The sequence below is a fragment of the Topomyia yanbarensis genome, chromosome 3 (assembly GCF_030247195.1).
Source record: "Topomyia yanbarensis strain Yona2022 chromosome 3, ASM3024719v1, whole genome shotgun sequence".
NCBI classification, from domain to species: domain Eukaryota; kingdom Metazoa; phylum Arthropoda; class Insecta; order Diptera; family Culicidae; genus Topomyia; species Topomyia yanbarensis.
Genome location: NC_080672.1, coordinates 405,582,246 through 405,610,201, shown reverse-complemented (window position 1 = coordinate 405,610,201; position 27,956 = coordinate 405,582,246). Strand labels below are relative to the sequence as shown.

Genomic DNA, 27,956 nt, shown 5'->3' with positions numbered 1-27,956 from the left:
ATGGAAAAACCGTAATAGGTATGCACATATACATACGATGTAATTAGAAACGATTTTTTTCTAGATTTGAATGGCATGCTCTTGATTTATTCCAGATTTTACAATATTTCTAGTTATAAAACAAACCATTCCTTCTTTTTAGCATGAGCTGTTCTGATTATACATTTTTTTCATATATATCCACAAAAATGTGTAAAGTTTTCCTTATTTGGCATGAAAGTTCAATTTCAATTTTATGACATATGAGTATGAGATAGACGGAGAGAAATTTAGACATAGAGCGAAATATTAATAATTTGCATGTATTCATTTCGAATGTATTAGCATTAAGTTCTAGAGAGTTCAATTTCTATACCATCGCATTTTTTAGAATTAATTTGCCTTGCATTAGTAAGTCATTATAGTACGTTGAAATCCGCCTAAGAAGAAGCATTAGAAGAATCATAGCACTGACCTCGTAATTCTCATATATATGCTAAAAATTTGTTACGAAGCTTGTTTAGAATGAAGAGAAAAATTTGAAACCTAAATGCATCACATACGTTTTAATACTATTGTAATACATGTTGTGTTTTGTTTCTAATTATATTTATATATTTAATTCTTTTCAACATGAACTGTTCTTCATAGGTTATAGAGCTGAATACTAAATATATTATGGTAAGAGGATTTGTTGTTTTTGGAAAGTGGGAAGGTGTAAGAATCAACCGTGCTTTTATTTTCGTAATTCTTTTATAGATCATGTTAATATTAGTTCTTCGAATTAAAATGGTTTTGGCTTTGACTTCTGGCTGACTAATTGGCTGCATTTGTATCTCTCTGATCGGTTAGCGTTTGTGAGGATGAAAAATACGCAGTAAAACATGTTCAGTATACCAAGCGGTGTCTCTCAAGTAAGTCATCTAGGCCCTCTCATTTTTATAATATTCAATAATGATCTCTGCAGTCGCATCAAATTCTGTTCGTTAATGATCTCAAAATTATCCGTACCATAACTACGGGACTGAACTCTATAGTGCTTCAAGAGGACACCCGTATGCTACAAGAGTGGTGTTTGCTTAACGGTATGGAATTAACGTTAGGAAATGTATTATGACTGGGTGTGGTCATCTAACAACTCGAAAGGATTAGTGGTGACATCGGCAAGGAGTCTGGTCTAGATAAATGCCGATCTGTTCAGCTACTATCAGGGCAATTGGTCGACACTGGTGTCTACGAGATCGATGACGATGTGATGACTCGGGACATGGTTCGTGACGAATCGTAGAAGTATCCCGAATTAAGCTTGAGCTACGAGATAAGTTCTTGAGTCGAGTGAACTGTGTCTTCAATTATTTCCTTAACGCGGGGTATGGTATTGAGAGAAAATTGAGGGAGGCGTTTAGAAAAAACAGGAGTGCGTCATCCTTAGTCAGCGCTGGATAGATTCACATTGCCACGGCTGGGAGGGGGCAAGGATCGACTATTCGTAGCGCGAGTGCGACGACTGCGCGAATACTTCGTGGAAAGTGTCAATCGACATGGAGTATAGCAGTTTGTGCTGCGGACCGCAACTATAGCGCACTTCACCTAGCACAAGCGAACTACAACCTTAACAGTAATCTGCTGACTGCGGAGAAGATTGTAGAGTGGAAGTAGAGAGCTGTGCACTGTGCCGATATCAATAACCTGGTGGTGAACTCTCTTCAGTGGTCGAGGCCGGCATGATAGCCATCCAGGACAGGGTAATGCCAGCGAGGAATTGCATGAGGTATGTTTGGCACCATGATGTCGATGATATATGCCGGATGTGTCATTCACCAAACGAGACCATTGACAACATTACGGAAGGCTTCCGCATACTAGCCAACACAGCCTAAATCGAGCTGAAGTTGGAGAAGGAGCTGGCTACTTTTCAGAAGTCGGTGATACTCAGCACATGCGCGATCGTCCGAGAGTTTCTGGGGCAGGACGATGGGCCGGTTTCTGAAGATTACATGAGCCAAATTTTAATGTGTTTTGGGTTAAATTTTGAAATGTTTGTGTTGTGTATCTTGTATTGGTACCGGGATGTTAACGCTGACCAAATACACTCATGTTTCTTTTCATGCGTTTTTTTGCGCGGTATTCTTTACGCGGATTTTTGAATTTACGCGGTTTTCATTTACGCGGATTTTGAAATTTACGCATCCTGTATCCCCCGCGTAAAAAAAAACCTGATTGTAAATGGTTGTGAATACCGCAAAAAATAAGGAAATAAAAATTAACCCATCGGCATATTGAACGCTCATAAATTGCAAAAAATGGTCCGGGGGTATCCAAGAAAATTTCTGTCTTCGACACAAAAGTTCCCGGCCGACTCGGTCGATCAATTTCGAGGGGTGAAATAGTTATTGAATTTGCGATTCGACTTCATATCAGACTAGCGCTGGATTCGCTGGAAGAGTTATACTTCGAGTATGCGATCAATCGAAAAAGAAAAGATATTGTTTAGATTTTAAGGCTTTCTTAAACTCTGGGTATCCGGCTACGGGGAGTATCCTATGTTGTCTATACAAAGACAATGTGAACTCTAAACAGCCTGCCGTGGAAGTGTCGCTTAGAAGAACTGATCTTCACTGATTAATTGACCGGGTCATTATTTATACAAAAATATTTAAACGGAATTCGTTATTTCGTCTCTACGATATTTTTTTTGGATTGAAAGCACACCATAACACGTAATATATACAAAAAGTTTTGATCGGATTATTTGAGCGTATATGAACAATAATAACGACCCAGAAGGGAAATACAAGGCGGAATTTGAAATTAGATTCATAAATACATGCGAGGCGAATTAACTATTCATTTTGACAGAAGGTAGTATTTTCACTCCTAGATTCGTTTGCACCCTCTCATTCTGCGTAATCGGCTGATACTATCCGGTCGTCGCTGGTGTAAGGGCCAAATATCATCAATACACTAGACTCGCATAGATGCATGAGATAGGAGAGGTGGTCAAATTGGTAGCCAACGGCAGGGATATCAATAGCATGACCTTCGTTTCATGCAAAGTTGTTCGGGACCATGAATTGAAAGCTGCCGCATTGAACCCTTCGGCTTGGCCTGAAAGAATTTTGTTTCGTCAAGTTTCAAGGAATATCCCGTTCCAAAATTTCGCGAATCTCTCGCCAGCACCTAGTGTAGTGTAGCGTTTAATCAAGGTGTTCTATCATGGATGGTTGGAACACTTGAGTTTCCACCACAGGCGAGTAATGTATCGTACGACCCCAACACTCATTCACTCCGTATTGCAGCATGCTCCCCTTTTCGGACGACGACATCGCCCGTTGCACCAACGTCTTACTCGTTGCTTCTGAACAGCCCGCAGCATGTAGTGCAAAGGATAGATACAACATGCTCTATGGATAATGTCGTTTTGCAAGTCAATGCGAATGATGCAATGGACCCGCGAGAACCAATAACATGCACTGAGGAAGTCCTCACGCCTCCCGACTCAGGAGAGTTCTCCGCTAACCTTCTTTCCAGCCCTGAGGGTTGCGATGGCCGAAGGGGATTCCTGTCTGCTATCCCAGGCGAGCATAATAATGATATTAAACTCGCTATACCTGACGATCCGTATCCGTATTTACTACTAAAACGTACGCGGATTAATGACCTAAACCGACGCATTTCTTTCGGCTCTTTCAGAAGCTTAGTACGACATAGTCGACCTAACGAAAACCTGGCTAAATGACTAAAAAATTTCCGCACATCTGCTTGGACATTAATACGACATTAATACGATGATCTGTCCCCCTTGAATGGCGGCGGAGGCGTTTTAATAGTAGTATCGATTAAACTAAACGCTTACATGACTCCCGCAGCCATCTCCAATACACTCGAGCAGTTGTGGGTCGTTGTTTATATACCACAAAAAGCACTCAGTATTGGCGTTATATACGTGCCCCCCCGTCCGAAAGTTAGATGCGGTGAGTATCAAAGATCACGTGGAATCGCGTCTAAATATCATACAAGTCTACTAGTTTCAGTTATCGAGAAGCTTCAACAAGTTGATGGAATACATTTCCGCTTTTCGAAAGCTCTCAACGTTGCCGTTATGAAACTTTAGCGATTAGTATTTCCTCCGTGGGTAACCAGATGGCTGCAATATTACCTCTTCGAACGGTCCGCTATTGTTAGAATTAGCACGACACGCTCTAGCGTATTTGAAACGCTAATCGGTGTTCCGCAAGGTAGTCACCTAGGATCACTTATGTTTTTCTTGTTCATCAACGATCTAAAATGGTCCGGTTGGAATGAAGTTTTGTATGTTTTACTCTAAGAAAACTTCTTTCTTGGAAAGAATGTTCATTTTTAACATTTTGTTGAACAATACAAAGTCCAACAATTGAAGTTACCCATAAAAAACAATAAAAAGTTAAGCGTGATAAATATTTATGCATTTCAAATTTAATCCTTTAAACTTAAAAATAGTCCAATTATCACATTTCATCGACCAAATTCAAGCTGTCTGCCTTTGAGTGCAAATGCCTGCTTCAGACAACCTACGAACGCATTGTACGCTGCCCACAGATGTTCTTCTGGTATTTGATTCCATTCGGCCACAAAATGTTTTTCGAGAGATTCTACGCTGTCATATTTTTCAGAACAGACCATGGTTTCCAACATACTCCATACAGAATAATCCATCGGGTTGAGATCTGGTGAATTTGCTGGTCATCCCGCATTAGAAATGAATCCTGGAATGTAGTCCATAGATGATTGCGTTTTGCCTTATGTGCCGGTACTGAATCCTGTTGAAAAGCCCAAAGTGTTGAACCGAAGTAAGTATGAGACCAGGGTTTTACTACAACTTCCATGACCAATTCGAGGTAGATATGTTGGTTGGTTTTGATTTATTCAGGAACAATGGAGTTCTACCATCGTGGGTAATTCCTGCGCAAAATCCCCTCGATCAAAAATTTGTAACAATTCAATTGCCGGACCCTGTATTAACTGCCCCGACCTTCTTTCAAGGATTAATTTGTTGACCCCCCCCCCCCGTCATGTTATAAGGAATCGCCCGCTTCCGTGCATGCGTAAGGACCGTACAGCCAGGCCTGTAGCGTGCGGTTGGCCAGCATTAGAGGGGTGCGGAAATAATTATTGCATTTATAAAATAATTGAGAATAAATCATAAAATAAGTTAGGATAAGTGTGCCATTTATTATTCAACAGTCGAGCTGAAAATGAATGCCAATGTAAATACCAAAAGGGCGCGAAACTAAGAGCGTCACCAGATGACCTGATTCATTCACAATAAATTTCTCAAATATAGGCTGGATCTATACTATAAAAATGAAAGGTTTTTTGCGATGAATTAAGCTTAACCGCTGAAGAGATCGACTCCAAACTTTGCAATGTGCGTAAGAGATTTCCGGGAAGGTTATACACATATTTTTTAACATATCTATAAATTCATGTGTTAACTACATTTAATTTGCAAGTGAATGGAAGGTATGAAGTTTTTTTTCATTATTAAGAGCAAGTAGTTGAGGGAGAAAGTTTATAAAAGCGACGACTCAATTCTTTGTCATTTACCGCAGGATATTTCGGCATTTTCAGATGCGAATCACCTTGGTTTGTGGCATATCCGGAAAAGCGTAAAGTGACTTAGTACTTTATACCGTCGGTTCCATCTGCTGGTACGCGGAGCATGGTAATACTTGGAGTATGTGGACTCTTCCCACAATAAACACACTTTTCAGTATTCTCAATTCCAGAGTCATCCTCGTGATTCTCTGTGCAATAGTCACACCGAATCTAATTGCTACAATAGCCTATTTGCTTGTATTTAGTACAATGCTGTGATGAATGATGTCCGCCCCAAGCAGTCAACAGGCAGATGACCTCTTGTCGAAGAAGACGTAATTAAGCAAAAAGCAATGGGGTCACCCTATACGAGTTTGAAGGGACACACCATTTTGTCCAGTCCGGTTCGACTGCCATTCGAAATCTTCTCTCACTGAACCAATGAATCTTTGAACCAACCAACCCCATACTTAAGAGGATCCACGTATAAAAAAAATCGAATCGGTGACCACACCGTCTATCTAACCATTGTGAGCTGGCACGTACACGCGGTAGTCCTTCAAAAATGACTTGGCGCCAGTAACGTAATTTTCTTGTTTTATAGTGAATATCACTATTCTATTATTCAAAACATCATAACTAACGAGTCTAAACAAACTAAATTGATTATGCCAATATCAAGCTGAGCATTGTATTATTATCTTGGTCAAAAAGTAGAAATAAATACTAACTCTTTACATGTTCATTTAATCCTAGCTGCGCTACTTATCACAACACATTGTAATGTCACATATATTTTACAGAAACAATCGTTTGTAGATGTGATGTAGTCAGTACCCTTTGTAAAAGCAAATCATCATATGTAAACTCTCGATTGCTAAAGGACACATGTAAAATATCACACCTAAAAGCACGCCCAACAAAAATCATAGTCAAATGTGTCATCTACAAATGTGTTGACAAGATCGCATAAACTAATAATTCAATTTTTGGTCTTTTGACTTAAAGTGCCAATACCTTATTTAGGACTGGTGGTATCCAACGGGGGAAAACGGTCGGAAATGGTGAGTGAAGTTAAGCAATCATGTGAAAAAAGCGAAGAAATTAAATAGATCAAATGTGTTGGGGTGATCAGCTGCCGTTGTGTGTGATTCTCGCTTTGCAGGAAGGGTACGATCACCGTCGCCAGTGGGATAATCATATGTTCTTTCTGAGATGTCACCATACCCAGAGATAGCATAAGGGTTAGTGCATTTGGCCGGAGTCTTAAAGGTTGCGAGCTTCTGGGGGGAATTTTTTCACATGATTGCTTAGCTTCACTCACCAAGAACGCATAGGTAAACGAGCATAACAGCAAAATTAATTGGCATAATCATACAAAAAATGAGTGTTATGTTTGTAACATCGTGTAATCAGTAAACGTGGAGGTCATAATAAAAAAAAATAACGTTTTATGTACTTTAATTCTTAAATAAGTTTAAAAGTTTGGGACATAGCCAATGTCGTGACTGCACTTGGACTGGTACAAAGTGGCGGGTCTTCGAACTAAAGTCGAACAAAATCAAAAATGTTGCCCAATCTGGCTGAAAGTTACATGTTAAGGTAATTTTGGAGTGCTGAGCTCATTTTTAATTTAAGTTTTAAATGATGAGAGAATTTTCCCCGTACAGTGTTATCGAATCTGACTTTTTAGCATAATACCGTTTTTACGATAAATCATTTTACTGATTAGCAATATCAATAACGACATAATAATTGGATAAAACTACTTTAAATATCTAAAAAAAAGTGTTAGTTTACGTTTTATTCAGTTGTTGTTTTGCACAAATCACCATGATCCTCCATATTAGCAGACATTTGAAAATGTCGATTTTTAACGCCTCCAGACAACCAGGGACAAAACGAGACCTTGAAATTCGAAAAGAAGAGATGATTTCCCATGGAATGAATAATAAATGACCGTTTTGAATTGTTTCACCTGATTGTACAGAATACATTTGGGAAACAAAGAAATTGCTATATACTCACTTAAAAATATTTGTAATAATAAAACATAGTTAGAAACAAATTGGGCAAACATGATGAAATGATCAACAAAGTTCTTTAAATGCCCATGTTAAAAAATCATGTTAAATTGAAACTAGTTGTGCTCAAATTGGATTAAAATTAAACGAGCAACATGTTTTTGAAGTGAAGATAGATAGTGCGATTTCGAAAATGAATTTCATTAAAATTGTCTGACACAACGATGTTTAAATTGCTATTAAAAATCTAATTCTTATTCGATGGTCACAATTTAGAGAATATGTCGTTCAATATATAAGAAAACTAGAAAAAATTAAAATATCATAATTTGAAACATAGATTTTGTCCGGTCTCCGGCCACCGTGTGTTAATTCGAAGCACCATAATCAACAATCGGATAACAACTTCTATATATTGTTTCCTCATTATACCGGTCTTGATATACAGCCCCCTTAATAGATGTTCTTTCCATCGCATTCCAACACCAACTGATTGCACACATATACAGTTGAAGATTTCTTGAACGTACGATACCACAGTTGAACACGAACGAACTTCAGTCGTTTTTTTGGGAAATTAGAGATCCATCGGAAATAAATGTAACAGTTGGTGAAGGAACAAAAAAATTTATAAATTCTTCGTATTGTTGTATAATAGACGCAGGTTGTACTCCCTAATATAGGTCATTCCACGCGAAGTGATCAAAAAAAGATGCAAACTTGAAATCGACCTTCACGGATTTGAACAAAATTTGGAGGAATTGTTCATCTAGGGCCAATATATAATAACCCAAATTTTTGTGTCAAGTGAACAACCCCTCGGGTCATGGGAGCACCCCTCGTTTTGGCAAATTGCCAAAACCCTTGATTTTCTTTTGATCATATCTCCGGTTCTATTTACTCTAGAATCAAACCACAAAAAGGCTTTAAAAGAAAATTGTTCAACGAGTCTATAAAAAATATTATTTTTTACCGACAGTGTTGCCAACTATGCAATTTTTTCAGTTAAATATTAAAAGTTAATTTTTCTCTCAAGACGTATATTTCAATTTTGAAAATTTTAATGCCATCGCGTTCCTCAGACATTTTTACATAAAAAACACTTATCGTCCCAATATAATATGAGCGCATCCTGAGATATACCGTTTTGAAAAGCTCCGATTTTCTTATATAAAAATCCATTTTTATTGGCCAAAATTGAGAAAATCTTCAAACTGTCATAAAAATCGACCCTGATCTGCTAGAAGCAAACCAAATACGTAATTTTTCATCATTTCTCGTCTACTTCACGAAAAATTATGTTTGAACTCAGAATACTCAAGTTGGTTTTTTAGTGTTATGCGCTTGCGATTTTATATGGGAAATTGCGGTTTTTCTCTTCAAAACGGTGTATCTCAGGATGCGCTCATATTATATTGGGATGATAAGTGTTCTTTATGTAAAAATGTCTGAGGAACGCAATGGCATTAAAATATTCAAAATTAAAATATATGTATTGAGAGAAAAATTAACTTTAAATATTTAACTGAAAAAATCGCATAGTTGGCAGCATTGCCGGCAAAAAATAATATTTTTTCTAGATTCCTTGAAATTTGCTTCAAAAGCCATCTTGTGGTTTGATTCTAGAGTAAATAGAACCGGAGATGTGATTAAAAGAAAATCAAGGGTTTTGGCAATTTGCCAAAACGGGGGGTGCTCCCATGACCCGAGGGGTGGTTCAATTGACACAAAAATTTGGGTTTTTATATATTGGCCCTAGATGAACAATTCCTGCAAATTTGGTTCAAATTCTTGAAGGTCGATTACACGTGCCTTGATCACTTCGCATGGAATGACCCATATATCTTCGTTATGTTGCAATATTATTGAAAACTGATAAAACCTATCAATTTAGACTGTCTTTGGCTACATTTTCCACATAAGCGAACTTTTTAAATATTCTTGAAAAAATGTATTGAGCAACTTCTAACACTGCAAAAAAGGTGCAACTTCTAACACCTTCAAGCACCTATTTTTATATAAAAAAAAATCTTTTCGTGTTTCTTGACCCCACCGCTTTCAAGGAAAAATAGTTTTGAAACCCTATCTGCGCTAGAAAAAAGTTGGACATGAAAGGGTTAAATATGACCCTTACTAACCTATTTGTTGGGTGTCTAGGGGATTCTAGGGGATTAGTTGTACAGTTCTTCGAATTGAAATGGCTTTGACTTTTGGCTGACTAACCTGGTTGCAGTCCTATCACTCTGATCGGTCAGCATTTGTTAGGATAAATAATACGTGGTCAAACATGTTCAATATACCAAGCGGTGCCCCGCAAGGCAGTCATCTAAGCCCTCTCATTTTTATCATATTCATTAATGATATCTGTAGTCGTATCAAGTTAAAAAAAAAATATGTTCGTTGAGTATCTGACAATTTTGTCATTCCATGACCATGGGACTGGACTCTATAGTGCTTAAAGAAGACATCTGTGTACCACAAGGGTGTTGTATGCAATGTTTCAGACGTTTTCAAACTCAATGCCGCTATGAATATCGTCTAAAAGGACTAGTTATAGAAAGATTCGTTTCTATGCGTGGCCTGGGAGTGAACAAATTGTAGCAGTATGGTATCCGGCGGGCAGAAACCTCTCGAAATATTTCAGCCGAGAATTGACCCACTGATTTCTGTTCCCATCTCGTAAGAGGCGACTAACAACAGATGTGGCTGTGGTCCACTAGGAAGTTGATAACAGTCTATTATCTTTCTCCTGACTAAACCAGCCTAGAGGCCGTGTGTCATCCAGCGGGTTGAGGTATCTCAGCCAAGAATTGATCCAGTGGGTTCCAGATCCCATGTCGTAAGAGGCGACTGAAAACAAGAGTCTTGGAGTCGAAGTGTTTCTCCATGACGAGAACTAAATGGCTCGTATGATTAAAATATGCCAGTCGCGCACGGAGTGTCGTGGGTATTGTCCTTGCTATGTTAAACGAATCTTTTACACAGTGGACGTTTGTTTCTTCGCAAATCGTGAGATTCAAATGATGGTCATGACACTAATCCCCACATCGGGGTTCGCTATAAGCAATTATAACCAAAAGTGCTCTTGGTATCTTCTAATAGCTGTGTAATAAGAGCCGGTGATGGAATGTGCAATGCTCTGATCGACCATGGTTCGAGTAGCCCAAATTATTCTTCAGCATAGACGTACAGCAACTATCAATCTATCCCGCCATGTGCAGGAAGCTAAAGCTTTCATAGGTTCAAGAACTGTATTTCAATGAAGGATACTTCTATGTTGGAAAGCTACTTAACCCCGTCTTCGTAGTTTACAACAAAATGACATGACAAATTCGCGCTGAATGTCTCGTGCATGTGAACTTGTGAATAGAACATCGATACAGTAGAACCTTACGGCAATCCTCACATAATTTAAGGTAGCTCAGATATCAATTTGAGAGGCACCGAATTGATGGACCGTTTAAGCAGCACAAATTTGCATATACTTAATGTAGCAAATCACTCAACATTTGCACGATCTGGCAGAGAAAATGTGTTACGTGTAACTTTCTGCTCTGACTGTATTACGCATGAGTTGGCAAACTGGCTCGTAGCCAACGAGCTCGGACCGTCATTATTTGATCATAAGTATATCGTCTTTGATCATTTGAATGCCTGGATGTAGCAACCGCTTGCGGTTCTACCACTTTAAAAAATTGGATTCAATTGTGTGGACTTTGCTAGATTGTAAATTCCCACTCGTTTTGATCAAACCGTAGATGCGTGTGAAACCTTTTTGGATTTTCGGAGAATCGAAAATTGGGTCACTTTCCAGTACATCACGTATGAATACTGGTAGTAGCAAGAAACGCGCTCCTTCTACGTCCTAAAAATGGGAAACAAATCGATCAAAACTCGACAAACATATGATTACGGCCTAAAAGCCAACTGTCAAAATCTACTTTGAATTGAAATTCCAGACAACCTGTTAATAGTCGAAAACAGTTCACAACAGTTTATGAAAGAGAAAACTTTTCTCTTTCGTTTACTACCAACATCTGTGATTGGCGTGTAACGGTTTGTCCGGAATTTCCCTTCAAAGTGGATTTTGACAGTTGGCTTTTAGGCCGTAATCATATGTTTGTCGAGAAAATCAAATAAAAGCACAACCGAAAAGGTGCTCTCTTCAACAATGCTTCGGCTCATTGTACAGAGTCTTCGAGTTTCAATACTTATCGAGTGCAAGCAAGGTTGGAGAATGCTCACTTTTCGATTGTGCTGAAGGATGATCTGTTAAAAGATCTTCACGGGTGTCTCCTTTCAATCCCTCCTAACTCATTCATCCCCAGTTTCAGTGGCTAGGTATGGTATTGTGTGGTTCTCTCCGGATAACGAACAAAACTGTACCTTGTTGAAACAGAAATTGTAGGATATAAGTGGGAAGTCAGGGGACTTCTGCTTTATTGTCATACCATATAGCCTTGACCAGAATAAGGTTTTGCTGTACATTCCGTGGAATCCCAAGGAATGTTTGAAGAGTACGGAAAATTTGGTGAGGCTAGATTTCCATAATCCTGGTTCACGGACTTTTTTCTAGGAAGTTCTGAGAACCAAGTCTCGAGTACCGAAAAAATACAGCAATATTTTTTCAGTATTGACGATCGTTCTCTTGAATTGGTAGCGAAAAAAGGTTATAAACTTAACTACGGCTTCCAAAAGGTCACGTCAAAAGTTTATAAACCTAAATCGGTTTAGGCCGAATTTGAACAACAGTATCTCTTCGGGGGTGTTGTCGTTCTGTTGTCTCAATATCCTTTCGGGGGTGTTGATATATGCTCTTACCGAGAAGTGTCTTTTCGTTTTTGGGAGTGCAAACTACTTCCGTATTGTATATGTTCTCTGTGTCGTTATTTTACATATTCGTGACCGTACCACTTCTCCAATCCTTCCCATTAGGAAATAATGAAAATACAAATCAAAGTCACAAATCTCCGATCAACATGGGGAACGTGCCATTTGAGTCAGTCGCTATTGATTCCTGGTTCCAATTTGTATTCCTGAGCAAACCCCTAATCAAGTGTTTAATCCAGCATAAATAGGAGTTTTGTTAAGCTGATGAGAACTAATGAAGTCAAAATTTGGTTCGGCTTAGCAAGCCAATGCAAAACGCACTACGCTATATTTTCGCTTAAGGTCCCTTCCCTCTTTGGAATATTGTTTGTGATATCCCCAATTTGTTAACGATATCTTTAGTGGAAAATGGAAAATGGATTACGTTTGAAAATGATAGACACTCGTCTATTGTTTATTACCGAATTCCGATTTTAATTTCCCTCTGAGTCTGGTCTCCTAGCAGTCGTCAGAATTTCTCCGAATACTTCAATAATGTTTGTCACAATCGATTTGGCAACTTTATGTGTTCCGCCTTTTACATATACCATTTTCAGTTTTCGACATAGTTGTAGGTAATATTTGCAGTTCCAGTGCCTTTTTCATATAGACGGTTGAAAAATCCCGTCAAGTTATTCTGGTGAGAAAGATCAGATTAAAATCAATTTAGAGATGGGCTGAATTTACCTTGTCACAGCCCTAATACAGTCTAAAACGGTACCCGGTCATTTGAGCGAAAACGATTTAGCCTAAACCTGCTTGGCCGACTGCCGCTTGGTCGAAAGAATCAATTGGCCAAATGGGCCATTTTTCCACGTGCCAATCGACCGAATGGGATATCTAGCCGAACGCTGATTTCCCGAAAGGATCAATTGGTCGAATGATATTTGGTCGAATATTTTATGATCGAATTAGTTAAACGTAAGAGCATTTTATTTCACGGAAATGCCACAATAGAAATATACATTAAAATGAACTAATTAGGAACGAATTAATTTTTTATCTATTTTTATACCTGTTTTTACAATATTTTTGTTAGTATTCTAACCAATGCGCGGATATTTTCCTTCTTTTTAGCATGAGCTGCTCTATATATACATTTCGTCACAGAATCGTTACTCACTGGTGGTTTGTGTCAAATCTGGTCTATCAGTAACATGAATGGACGGTTTCGAACTAGACCCTTACCTTAAACCCTTCGTTTTAATATTTGACCGACGTTCTGACGAAAGCGATATTTTTGGTACTACCAACGACGACTTATACTTTGAGTTAACTCGATGCCACCTCGTTGAAGCCTCAATAGCCATTGGGGCAATTGATTGACGCGATATTTTTGTTGGATGTGGTTTAGATCAAGTAGTTGCGGCATTCTACGAAGCTGTACATAGGATTCTTTGCAATAATGTTCACATAAAACACGTAAGTAGAAAAGAAGATAATAATTTTCCATGATGGAACGTCGAGTTTGGTCATTAAACCGACAACGACAAGACTATATCAAATTGAACTACAGTTCGAAACAGGAACACCGCATTCGGTGAATATCTCAACCAAATCCAATGCAGCCTTCGAACTAACCCGACATTTCCGACGTTAATAAATAGTAGAGTATCCCAGAAAATGTTTGTCTTCGAGACAAAAGTTCCAAGTCCGCAGTTGACTTGGTGGATCTTTTCGCAGATCATCTTCGCGGTGTTTTTACCAGTTCCTAAATATCCTTCGCAACAGTCCCTTGAAACATTACCAACGTATAATATCAGCTTCGCCCATCCAAATCTAAACCGTGAGGATGTATTTACCGCTCTGTCTAGCGTGGACCAGGGTGAAAGGGTCAGGTCTCGATTGAATGCCTTCTTCATTTAGAAACCACTGTGCCCAGGCGCTTTCTGTACCAATAAGCATTATTTTTAAGCGTTCAATCATGGAAAATGTTTTCTCAAGTGTCAGGAAAGAAACTGCAATAGATCCTAAAGGCTGGAAAAACTCTTACTATTGAAAACTACAGAGAAATCTCGCTACTGAACTCTCTGGCTAATGTTCTGGAAAAGTTTGTTTACAATATGATGTACGCTGCATCGTCTAACATAAATAACAGAAGTCAAACTTGAGGACCTACACGATTTATCTAGTTCTAGTTATGCAGCGATTAGGATTTCCTCCGTGGGTAATCAGATGATTGCAATCTTACCTCTTCGAATGGTCCGCTTTTGTTAGAATTGGCACGACACGCTCAAGCGTATTTGAAACGCTAACCGGTGTTCCGCAAAGCAGTCACTTAGGCCCATTTATGTTTTTCTTATTCATCAACGATCTTTGGTACCTCATAAAGCCTGGAAAACTTCTTTACGGCGATTATCAGAAAATCGTTCGTTCAATTGTCTCAGAATTCTACTCTATTGTGATGATATAATCAATGTAGAGAAGTGGTGCTTGTTGATTGACATGCACATTAGCGATGATAACTTTGTTTCGCCGACCCCATTACAACAAGACCAGCGAAAGCTTCTGCAACATTCGGCTTAGAGGTGTGCGCCGCCCCACCGCACCACCGATTTCAGGTAAAAATTGTCGGCGTGCTGATCATTTTTTACATGAAATCAGCGGCGTGGCGTGGCAAAAAATATAGGTGACTTCGAGAATTTCTACGCATTGAAATCTGTATACTGTGGTCTGGAGTATTTTGGAGTGCGCTGCACAAGTATGAGCGCCATACATCGCCGTTCAAAGTTTCCGGTTTGAGCGCGTTCTAAAAGGTTTCGTACGAATTGCTATAACAAAACTCCCTTGGAATGATCTTATCCATCTACTGGCGTATAATAATAGATGCATACTGTTAGAGTCGTCAACGTCGGAATCTCTTGCAAAGAATAATCATTTTGACATGTTGTCGAACAATATTAAAATAATAATAAGCGAATTTAGAATGATCGAAACAATTTTAACCAGCTCCTTTGTACCCAAAGTAGCTAAATGTAATCCACCAGCACGACAGAAAACGCTGAACGGCGAAAGTGTTTGCCGGTAAGGATCTCTTTTCAAAAAATCAAAACTGAATCCACGGTTAAAAACGCGTCTACCATCTCACTTGCTCCGCAGCTTGAATTCACCCCCGATGCAAAACGGTTGCAAAACAGCCAAAATCAGAACACCGCACCGACCGACAGCAGTGGCAGCTCGTTTCCCATTTTCATTCACCCTATCGTATCACTGGCACGCATAGCAGTGCAGAAGTAGCACCAGTAGCAACATCAACAGCAACAGCAAAAGCAGCACCTAAACACGCACCTCCGCCACCACTGCACCACCCACCATCAACACCCACCCATCCAGGCAGGCGAAGAAGGTGTTATCCTGTCGCTCTCGGCATGTTTTCGCTCAACACGCGTTCTACATTCATGAGCCGAGAGGCGACTCTGGCAAGCGACGACGATGTCGGCAGCGGGGGTGGTGAATTCGAACAGTTTTCCACCCCCACCCACCAGTGGTCCGCGCGTGTGTGTGTGTTAGTGTTATACACTCACCACGGCGGCCACTTAGGCTCGGTTCCGATATGGGATGCGGGTCGTGCAAGGACTACTGCGCAGTGAGAGAGAGAGCGAGAGCGAACGGGTGTTTGAGAGAGAGTTTAAAAGGATGAAGAGTCTCGTTCGCTGCTGGGGAGCCGGGAAAACGACTGGGCCAGCATGAGCGAGGGGGTGGTGAAAGCTATCACGCCCGGTGAATGAGCGAATGCAGCATGCAGATTGGCGGTCCTTTTCATGCTTTAGTGGTGAGTATTTGTGCCGTACGCGCGTTCGTGTTTCGTGCTCCGGGAGGGGAAATTCTGCGTGCGTGCGTGCGACGGTGTGCGTGATTTGTTATTTTTTCGAGTGTTCTTTTCTGCTGCTGTGGCTGTTTTTTGCTGCGAGAAGGATTTGCTTCATGCTCGACTTCACTCGAGCTGCTAGTGGAGGTGGCGAACGGCTTTGCGGTTCGAACTTGATGATTTGATGAGTTTATCCATTGGAATGATAGCGCCATAACTTGCTGTTTATGGGTGAATTATCGTCCTGTTTCTGAATGATTGACCACTTGACAGTATAATTTAACTATTCGAAACCATCTATGGGTGGTTTTCCACCCACTATCGGGCGGGAGTGAGACGGGACACATCACCTATCCCTGTCGGAGTGGTGAAATCCACGTTCGGCTGCCGGGTGGTGAGCCCGAAGTCGGCGTTCGGTGTTCGAAAATCAGGTTCGAAGTTCGAATCGCCGGAGCCGACTGCACCAATACCAAGAGAACTCGCAGGACTCGGCACAAGTCCCCCACTTTGTTGCATTTATATTGTGATGGGCTCAGCCCGGATCAGTTAGTATTCATCGTATCCTCATTCGCTGTTTAGCGCTAGTCGAGTTTGCATCGATCTTACCGTCCTGTTGTTTGTTGTTTTTTCTCATCCAACACTTGGGAGAAGAGAGATAGAGTGTGTGCACAAAGCATTACTTAGAAAGTCACAGGAAAAAGTAAAGTAATTGTAGCTCAGTTGTAGTCGTTGAAGTAGCGGTCTATCTCTCCGAGTCATCACAGGCAACAAGCTTCAACCGTGACGGACGGAGACACCCCCGAAAAAAGGATCGAACGCGCGAGTAGTCTATCTCCAAACAGTGTTTAGAGTTCATGATTTTTGCAGTAGCGAAAGTGATAAAATTTCAGTGTTGTAGATTTCGTCTAGATCGGTAGAAATCTCACATATTCGGACAACCGAACGTCAACGGCTACTTTGGATCTACTTTCGAGTTCCCGTTCAAAGTATTTAACGCAACGACATTTCTTAACTCTTAGCTAAAAACAAACTCAAAACTTTCCGCGTGAACTTTCACACACGGCCCACGACGAGTGCTTTTAATCTGTGACGACAGTAGCTCAGAATTCGTACGACGGAGAAATCACAGTTAGATAGCCCATGTTAGTTGTTTTTAGCAAAATACCGAAAGTGTGATTTTTTGTGTCAGGCAATTACCCGATCGAAGGTCGAAGTTTGTTAGAAGAGAAGAAAGTGTAGAAAGAAAGAAAAAAAAACACAGTGAGCTGGAAAATAATCAAACAGGAAACAGAAAAATTCCCATTCGACTTCCACACAGCCAGGCCAGAGTAGGCGGAACACGTGTAATTATCAACAACGAACGTCAGAAGCAAATAATTAAAAACGTACACACACCCGACCCACAGTTGGGTTGACTTCAGATTGGAAGAAACAGCAGCAGCAGCAGAGGAAGCGCCCACCTGCGAAACCAGACCAGCAGCAGCCAAACGCGACAGAAAATCAATTCCAGTTTGTTTTTTTCCCTACCCGGCAGTGTCACACACAGAGAGTCACCGAGCAATCAGAGTAGCGTCTGACGGGACCCGGGACCGGAATCGAACGCAGGCTACGGAAAGGGAGGCAAATTGAAAATTTCCAACAGCGAAGCGCTCAATTTGCATCTGATTTAGCGATATTTTTCGATTTTCCACATTTCCCTCGGTAATAGAAGCAGCAGTAGCAGTTGTTGTTTTCCCCGCGTTATTTCCGTTTTGTTAGAGAGTGAAAATCGGTACTCCGACAGGAAAAAAAAACCGCTGCTGCCAGATAAGGGGAAGGTGTGACTTCCGGCGTGTGGCGGAATTTTTGGCTCAGACACTCACAGTTCCGTGGCGGCGGAAGGAAAAATAAAAATCGAAACTATACCAAACAGACTCGATATCGGGACAAAGAGACGAAAAAGTAAGCAAACTTAAAGCAATAAAATAGCCAGCAAGGAAACAACTTTTCAACCAGAGTTCCCAGCCGAAGAAAGAAAAAAGGAACAGTGCGGGCGCGAGGCAGAGGCGAGGAAAAATTGTTGCAGCCCGGAGTGAATGCGAAAAACAGGAAGTGCTTAAACGGGAAGTGCTTTATCCCGTCGTAGTCAGCGAGAGAGCTAAGGCAGGGCGAAAATAAAAAAAAGGAGGGTAGAGAAATCAGTAACGTGGCAGTGTGCGTGCGAAAAGGCGTAAATCTTGTGGTAATTTTTGCCAGTCCGGGTCGGGTTTAAAGAAGCTCCGTAAGATTTGGGCAGGAGAAGTAAAAAAAAACCGGAGGCACAAGTGAAAAAGTGTGGTTGCAGATTGCAACGGTAGAAGAGGAAGCATCAGCAACAAGAAACAACAGCAGACGTAGCAGCAGTTTGCAGAAGTGTGTCCACCGCAGCGGTGTTGGGAAATTTCGAGCGAAAGCCTGTGCTCGCCAACGGCCTCAAAATTTTCCCATCCACAATTAAGGAAATAACGGCGCCAGTCAACTACTTCCTGACCAAAAAAGTCATTGTAAGTGCAATAAGCTCGCCGTTTTTATGTTATTTCTTCCGATTCCCCAGGGGCGGTGGGCTCTGGCTGGCTGGCTGGCTGGCGAATCGGTCGTTTATTTTATTTTACGTTTTTTTTTTCATTTTGGGCATCTGGGAATGAGTGTGTTTGTGCGTGTGGACAGCTGCTGTACTGGGGGCCAAGTTCACGGTTGAAAAGGGGCCAAAAAGTGGCGTCCGAGATGGGTCGCAAAGTACCTGTTAATGAGAGCAGGCTGACAGGATGCGGATGTGCTTCGGTGCCCGAGTGGTATTTATTTTATTGCAAGATGAGTGGAATTTGTGGGGGTTCGGTGATATTGCTTCCTATTGCTAAATTAAACTTCCGACATTAATTGATTAGTGGTCTGACGTGCGTTCTTTTTGGTTATTTTTGGAGGTAATTAATTGGACAATTCGCTACATTGTCCTATGCTTTCATATAAGCCACCGAATAAACGAGTTCTAAATTTGTCACAATGAATAGTTGCAATTTTTCCCAAGAAATATTGTGTGGTAAATATGTGGTTTTCCATTGATGGCTGTGGAAATTCGAAGCTAGTCTTACTTACAAAAGCTATCAGGTTTTCCACATTAGGCAAACTTTGCTCACAAATCGAATTTTACACCAGCTCTGCAAATAAGTCACTATAATAAACAGTTTAGAATTTTTTCTAAGCAAATGGCAAAACTTTCTAATGTAAAAAAAATCGTATTTATTACCCATTGTTTATGTTTTGTCATAAAATTAGCTTTATGACTTAAAAAGAAGGAACTTTGCTTAGATTTCGTATCAAATTCAAAACCATCGTTAGATTCTCAAAAGTGAGCATTTTTTTGTGACAAAAATCATTCTGACAATCTTCTATTATTAAAAGTTCATCAGGGGGTGGGCGTAGCGTAGTTGGTAAATTGATTGCCTTGTACGCAGCGCACCTGGGTTCGAGTCCCGACCCCGCACATAGGATTAGAAATTTTTCAAAAGAGATTTTCCTAACCCGAAGAGGCGAATGATCTTAAGGTTAAAACCTCTATAATCGAAATAAAAAAAAAAAAAAGTTCATCAAGACCAAAGCTATTACCGGTGAATTGCTATTTAGTCGATTTAAGGGCCCATTTTTTCTGTAGCAATATTACTTATAAGGAAAATAAAATTAAATTGGTCATTCGCTGGTTTCAAATGTTTGTACATGTCATCTAACGAAAATAGGAAATTTGATTTAATATTTTATGCCTTGAGTTCTTTGTTTCATTAGTTTCCATTTCCTGGTATAATCGGTAGTTATAAAACAATGACAGATTTTTTTTAATTGTGGGTAGTGTAAATCTTGGAATAATTCAATTTCTGAAAATCTGATTCTGTTTCTGGTCCACAAATGATTCAATCTTTGAGGTTCAGTTTTCCGATTATTGCGCTACTTTTCAAATGCTTCAAAAACATCTAGAAATGATATTTTCATCTATGCATTACATAGGATCAGTTTTTGAATAGAAAACTGGTCGATGAGATTTTCGAAATTTGTTATTGTTTATATCCGTTTATATTTTCTTTTCTCTAGACATGCCTGCAGCCGAAATACGGTCAGAAAATGTCTTGGAAGAGAAAATTTTTCGAAGTGATTTTTCATTATTTTTCAATTCCTGTACAGTTTGTTAAGATGTTTTTTGACATCGCAAAAAGAAAAAAATAATTTTAATCTTTTCGAGATCTTTACTGGGAAAAGTTAGGAAAAAGTATTTTTTGGGTTCTGATCTTATATCTTAATGTGGAAGCGATGGATTTCCGAGCGATGGAAAAACTACTTGTATCCTATTAAAGCAACACAAAGCCTTTTTCCTCAATAATTTGCTCAAGCTTTTGTTTGAAATACTGCCTCTAATCTACATGCATGATTTCAAGGTTTTTGCATGGCTGAGATTCAAAATGTTGCATTCCGTTTACCGAATATTGTTGACCTATAACGAGTTGTCTTTAGTTTTTAAGATGTCTCAGTGGCTCTATGATGTGTAGATGATCCTTGAACACCAAGTAGAGTTAAAATTGGAACTGATTGTTCCGGTGTTTCTGCCGATGATCACAAGCCATTCCACTACTACTAGCTTGAATGTTCTTTTAATTCGATTATAGAGATTTTGATCTTAGGGTCATTTGCCCCCTTTTCCGGGTTAGAAAAATTTCGTTAGATAAAATCCATAACCCTATGTGCGGTGTTGGGAATTGAACCTAGATGAACTGCGTATAAGGCAGTCGATTTACCAACTACACTATACCCGACCCTGCCAGTTTGTATGTTGTTAAACTTTTCGACGTTGGCGTTAGTATAATCGTTAACCCGTGATTGGTTCAGCCCTCTTGGAAAAAATTAAAATTACATTTGACGTGAACATTGTAGCGACTCATGTTTCTGTCTGATAATAAGAATTTACATGTTCTGATATGAAAAATTAAATTTTGCTATTCTTTTGATTGAATTTTCAAATTGACTAACACAGAGAAACATGTGCAGCTCACATTTTTACATCTAATTAAATATAATTTTATTTGAATTTGGACGCTAATTTTATGTGCATCTAGCAAAATATAAAGTTACGAGATTTTTTAGCGGTGTGTGATTCATCGACAGTTTCAGAATCTGCAAAAACCACGCTGAGTAAAAAACTACAAACATTGTGCAACCGGTTCAGTGAAACCACCTTACTGCATACTTTTTTCCTTTTTTTATTTCGACTATGTTACTCACATTTTCTTTTTTTACATTTTAGCTAGAGTTTACTGGGTAGCGAAAGTTATGAAAATTAGAGCCATAGCACTCAAGTAAGAGCAAGGATGTGAAATATACAGATCGGAAAACTAGAAGTGGCAGGGTCATTAGAACAGGTTTAATATCTTACGGGCTTAACTTTTGTCTTCTGCTAATGAGGGTCGAGCTTAGGCAGCATAACTACGAACCACTCGAGTTCACAGCATGTCTCCTGGCATAGACAGACTTGTTTTCCGGTCTTTAGATATGTATGGTAATCAACCAATTTTGGACCCCTAGAGGAAGTAAAATTACGTTAACATCAATAATATTTGCTTGCTTATGTTTTTAATGCAATACATGCACGAGTCTGTTCCAAAGTTACAGTTCTTGAAAGAAAACTGTCAATGGATGTTTTATACATTGACATAAACTCGAAATTGACATTTCTTTCCAGCATGAATTTTTCATATTTCGGACCCTTCCACAATAATTTATGTTATGTTTTATCATTAAAAAGAAACATACATAATACCAAATCACGCAAACTAATTGAATCAATAAAAATATTACAATTGTATATTTAAATCCAATTTTAAAATATCCACCGGTTCTTTTTGCTATCGTTGAAATATAAATCGATTTAGGTGATATTTTTTAAAGCTGTGGATTTTGTTCAATTCTAAACAAGTAGAAATGAACTCATGATATTGAAACTTAATAGACAACCCAAGGGATGTAATTGTTGCATCAAACCAAACAAACCTGACACTACAGGAGGCAAATACATTAATAGGGTCAAAAATATGTAGGGGTCCAAATTGGGTTGGTTACCTTATTTTTACAGAGATGGCCGAACCGATTTTCACAAACTTAATTTCAAATGAAAGGCATAGCGCTCCGATAAGCTGCTATTGAATTTTTAGTTGATCCGACTTCCGATTCCGGAGTTACGGATTGAAGAGTGCGGTCACACAGCAAATTCCCATATAAACTGGTATCACTTTGATGTACAAATGGTGTAATACGTATTAAAATGGGTCCAACATTACTTGAATTTGCTGGTCTAGATCACTAATGATCATTCAAAGCAGCTTCGACCACATTGGCCACCTATGACGGATCTTGAGGCACCCGGGGAACTCGCCAAGTTCCTAAACTAGTATCACACCTATTTCCCAGCGAATTCTTGATCGATTTTTACAAACTTGATTTCAAATTTAAAATACAGTAATCCCATTAACTTCTATTAAATTTTATTCGGCTCTGACTTTTGGTTCCGAACTTTCAGGTTGGTTGGTAAGGTTACACTGCAATTTCCTATATAAACCGTTACAATCCACAGTGTTTTAAAACGTCGTTTTCGTGCTCAAAATTAATAGCGTCTAAACTGTTGACATTAGATATATAGTTTGTTCGGATAAGTTGTTGTTCTTATGATTGCGCATCCACTAGAGTATACCGTTCAGTGATTAAATCACCTATAAGTGATATACAAAATTTATTTTCCGAACTAATTAAGATAGAGACTTTGTGTCTTCGGCAAAGTTGTAGCAAATGTTACTACAAAACAAATTGCTGAAGACACCATATATCTATCTTTAGTATTTTACGAGTTATGAAACATACTATATGGAGGACCCCTTAAAATTAGTTTTTTCACGATAACTTTTTTAGACATTCTCGTATCTACTTGGAATCTTCCACAAAGTTATTTACGGTAACACTCGGGGAGAATCGCGTTGACTAACAATTGGGCCACTATATGAAAGTAAAAAGCTAGTACTTTCAGTATGTTATGACGTTGTTTGCTCCTTAACGAATTATTTAAGGTGGAAGTTACCACAAAAAAAATCGTAAAATTTGGAATATCTTTTTTGATTCAACAGATAGGAAGTGACTATGTTCGGAAAAAATATGTGTTTCAATACCGTAAATAACTTTGTGGAAGATTCCAATTAGATACGAGAATTTATAAAAAAGTTATCGTGAAAAAACTAATTTTAAGGGGTCCTCCATATAGTATGTTTCATAACTCGTAAACTACTAAAGATAGGTATATGGTGTCTTCAGCAATTTCTTTTGTAGTAACATTTGCTACAACTTTGCCGACGACACAAAGTCTCTATCTTAATTAGTTCGGAGAATAAATTTTGTATATCACTTATAGGTGATTTAATCACTGAACGGTATATTCTAGTGGATGCGCAATCATAAGAACGACAACTTATCCGAACAAACTATATATCTAAAGTCAACGGTTTAGACGCTATTAATTTTGAGCACGAAAACGACGTTTTAAAACACTGTGCAATCGTAATACCTCAGAGGCCAAAAACTATTGAAATTGTCACCAAATTACATCCATTCGCAGGTCTAGATCAATGAATGGAAATCAAACATTCTTTGAATATATTGTCCACTATCGACAATTCCGGAAATCCCGGTATCCGGGCGTATTCCACAATTTAAGTCACATCTATTCTTAGGTGATGACTGAACCGATTTTCTCAAACTATGTCTCAAAGGGATGGTATAATATGCAGCTGGGTGTTGCATCGTTCGCCCCTCTCCCTCTTACAATTGCACCTCACCCCTCTCGGACCACCCTCACACTCGCATTCTCTTCATTGACCCCGCATACCGGAAGTGTATGTGTGTCATTTAAACTTACACAATTTTCTCAGAAATGGCTGAACCAATTTACACAAACTTAGTTTGAAATGAAAGGCGCTCCCATAAGCTGCTATTGAATTTTTAGTTCATCCGACTTTCAGTTCCAGAGTTACGGATTGGAGAGTGGGGTTACACAGCAAGTTTTCAAATAAATTGGTAACACCATGATGTCTACATTATTAAAATGGGTACAACATTGTTTGGATTTGCAGGTCTAGATCACTTATGACCAATCAAAGTTGATTTGACCACATTGGCCACCTATGACGGTTCTTAATGCCTCCGGGGAACTCGCCTAGTCTCTAGATTATTAGCACACCTAGAACCCTGGTGGCTAATCAAGATTTTTTTAAATATATTGTCCACTATCGACGGTTCCGGGTATATACCAGAATCAGTTCTTCGGTGATGACTGAACCAATTTTCACTACCTTAGTCACAAATGCAAGATATAATATGGGGTTGGATGTTTCTCTTACCCTTGATCCCCTCCCCCATACCCTTCCACTCCCCCGGCACTCTCGACAAAACGATTCGAGCCAATATATTCCGATTCCCATGGGATTTATTTTTTTAAGAATGTAAATACTGTTTATCCAATAATGTAATAAGGCATATAAACATTTATCGTCGGTGTGGTTTCAAAAAATGCAACAACGTCATGCGTGGTATTGATGCGATGAAATAACTTCGTGCAAGGTGTTCATTAATAATGCTGCATGTTCAATGTGACTGCGGTCGCGTCTTGTACACTACCCTTTAATTTTTCACTTTTTATTTTGTTCAAACCAATTTATGTATCATTGATTCAATAAATTCCTTACTTTCACTTACACAGCTGTTTTCGAAATTAAAAAAACGAAGAAAGTGATGTATTATATATTTCTTTTGTTTGCATTTTTACCCGCGAAAAATGCGATCAAACGCGTGGGGTACATTTATACCCCAGTGCAACATTCTAGGGTGGAAAACGCAAGTGCAACGTTCTAGGATTAAGAATGTAATAGACATTTCCACAATTGTATTGAACATAAACGGTCATGGTCATAGTTTGAAAAAATGGTAATGGTAATGGTCATAGTTTGAAGCAATGAGAAAGGCACAATTGCACCGTTAGGTGGATTGAAACAGGTTTTTAAATTTCAATTTACGATAAATCAATCATTTGATTAAATACATTCAATATCTAGCCATAAGACCTTGTATCTCTTTTCTGACCAATAGCACCAAAAGTACGATTATTCAGTACAGCTCAAGAAGAGTAGCATTTTTGTACGAAAGACCCCTAACCTCAAGCCCACAAAAGTTACGCAGAGCCCCAAGCCTCAAATTTAGTTGTAACACTAATTTGAATTCCTTTATCTTTACTATTCTCGAACGGATTATAAAAATTATAACACCCTTAGATAAACCCAAGTTTGTTTATTTTCTCATTCGATTATTACATCACTATAACGCTTTGCACTAATTTTCCACTACTTATCGAAAGCCGATGGTTTTTACTAGAATATTATGCAAAAAAGTTAAGTACTTAATGTCGAATCGATCGAGTAATAAACAGAAGAGAAAAACCCCAAAGAGAATCTCTCATTGTTTAGAGCGAGTAAAGGCGCTTTAACCTAGGCTTAATGAGCCAGGGCAAGGTGTAAATACCTCTGTCCCATCCCGAAGGACCAAAGGAGTGACATTAACCTTCTTAGCAAAGTCACTCCCAATGTTTTATCCTAACCCCCTATAAACTGAAACGGTCGGTACGGTTGTCCTCGTTTCTTCCTCATTCAAGTTTCAAAACGATTCGTTGGTTGAATTGTTCATTAAATGAATAATTCAATTGCCGTATAATATTGAAACATCTTCAAACCCAACTCTGCACAGTAGGCCTGGCCGTAATATTTGCGACATATTGTAATATGCTTCAAATATTAATGTTGACAAGAAAAACACTAAAGAATATCTGCAGTGTTTTCCAGGATGCTTTTCAATACTGGCTGTGTAAGGGTTAGAATAGAATGGAATCGAAAAAGAGAATCTCTCATTGTTACTTACGTCCTATTCTAAATTTTCTACCGATTTTTTTTTGAATATATTACGCTTCAAATTTAATTTTAATTTTAATCGCCCTGTGCCGAAACCGCGAACTTAGGTGATTTGGCGCGAATCATATTGTCATCTATTCATTGCGAATCAGATCACTTTTCTAACTCATCTCTGTTTGGAAAAATCTTAAAATTTATCGTCTTTAACCCTAATAAAAATAAACCACAACAATTTCAATTCAATTCCTCCTACTTTTTATGATGGTTCATAACTCCCCGCAAAACTAAAAAATGATAATTCCACACATATCACGCAATCTGTCATATCCCAGATAAGATATTGATTATTTTAAATTGCTTGTGGTTGTATTAAGGTGTACTTTACAAATACCAGTTCAAATATTGCAAATCGATCAATGTTTATGGTAGTTATACCCCAAAAGCAAAACTATGTTTACAACTTCCAACCCTCCCATACTGAAATCGGCTTCGAAATGTGTTAAAATAGTTGCCGAAATTCCGCAAAGGGGATGTAGCAGTTATGTGACGAAGCCTTTCGTGTGGGAGGGAAATTTCCTATTTCGTTACAATATGTTATGCTTGTGGGGAGGGAAAGGGATCATACGCTGATAACGTGGTTTTTTGTTGAACTTTATTAAAAGTTTGAGACATTAGCAGTAATTATTTCAATAGGTTGTAGCTATGTCATTATCAAATGCCACAATGGAGGGCGTTTAAAATCGCTCAAAAAATATTGCGTCCTTCATAGATGTTGTTTTGCAACATAATTGTGCTACTATTGTCGATTAGTTGGATGAAGCACAAGATTTGCTTTTGGGTTGCATCCGTATATTCCAGCTATTGGTGAAGACCTGCAATCCGAAAATGCTAAAGAATGTATTGCATTTCCTTAACAATATTTGTAACGGACTGACTGAACGTTGCAAATACAATTATTACATAGCAACTATTCAGCATAATAAATATTATTCGGGTTATCTTCGTGAATTGTGAATAAATTGACTTAATTGGTTGGTTGGTTTGTTTTATTTAAGAGGTTTTACACTGCACGTGCATTCGCCTCTTTAAATTGACTTAATTATAGTCTTTAATAAAAAGACAAAACAAATTTTGAGAGGCCCAAAATAAGCATTAACTGTAAGTGAAAACTTTACATGGCACACATACTAGTAATTTCACGCAAACTTCGTTTCCAACTACTAGAGAGAGAATCAAAGAGGACTTCAAGATAATAGTGCTATCAATCTCTCAGTGGATATACGCTTTTTGGATATCCAATAAATGATAAATTCCAAATGTTTATTATATTGTATTTGTAGAAAATGATTTCAAAGTAGAATTTTTTGGTGTAAACGCGATTCAAACTACGAGCCATACGAGAAGCGCCATCCATCCTGGGAAGGGACAAAACAAAAAAAGTAACTGATTCCTGTTTCGTTTGCTGTTGCAGCTTCGGTTCGGATGTATTCGCTACGGCCAGGTTACTCCTAAGCAAATAGAATGTTTCACAGGAGAAGAAAACTTTCATGTAAATGTCGAACGAACGGTTCGAAATCCGATTTTCCCATGCTTGCGAGCAATGAAATTTTCCCATTCATTCTCGTGTAAGCATGAGGAGCAACTATTGAATTATTCTAAGAAAACTGCGAGTCGAGTAATTGTGAAGTTGAAGAAAACTTTCATAGC

The 27,956-nt window shown here is 38.8% G+C and overlaps 1 protein-coding gene across 3 annotated transcripts in view; it reads left to right on the top strand.

Annotated features, from left to right (window-relative positions):
• LOC131691545 (RNA-binding protein Musashi homolog Rbp6-like) overlaps positions 1-27,956 on the top strand; it is a 576,405-nt gene that overhangs the window by 273,265 nt on the left and 275,184 nt on the right. Inside the window, exon 1 of one of the 3 annotated variants that reach the window (XR_009305801.1) lies at positions 16,396-18,779. The exons of the other annotated variants lie outside the window; for them this stretch is intronic. The gene's annotated coding sequence lies outside the window, so the exon portion shown is untranslated. Of the gene's footprint in view, positions 1-16,395; positions 18,780-27,956 lie in introns of those variants that run through there. 3 annotated transcript variants of the gene reach the window in all.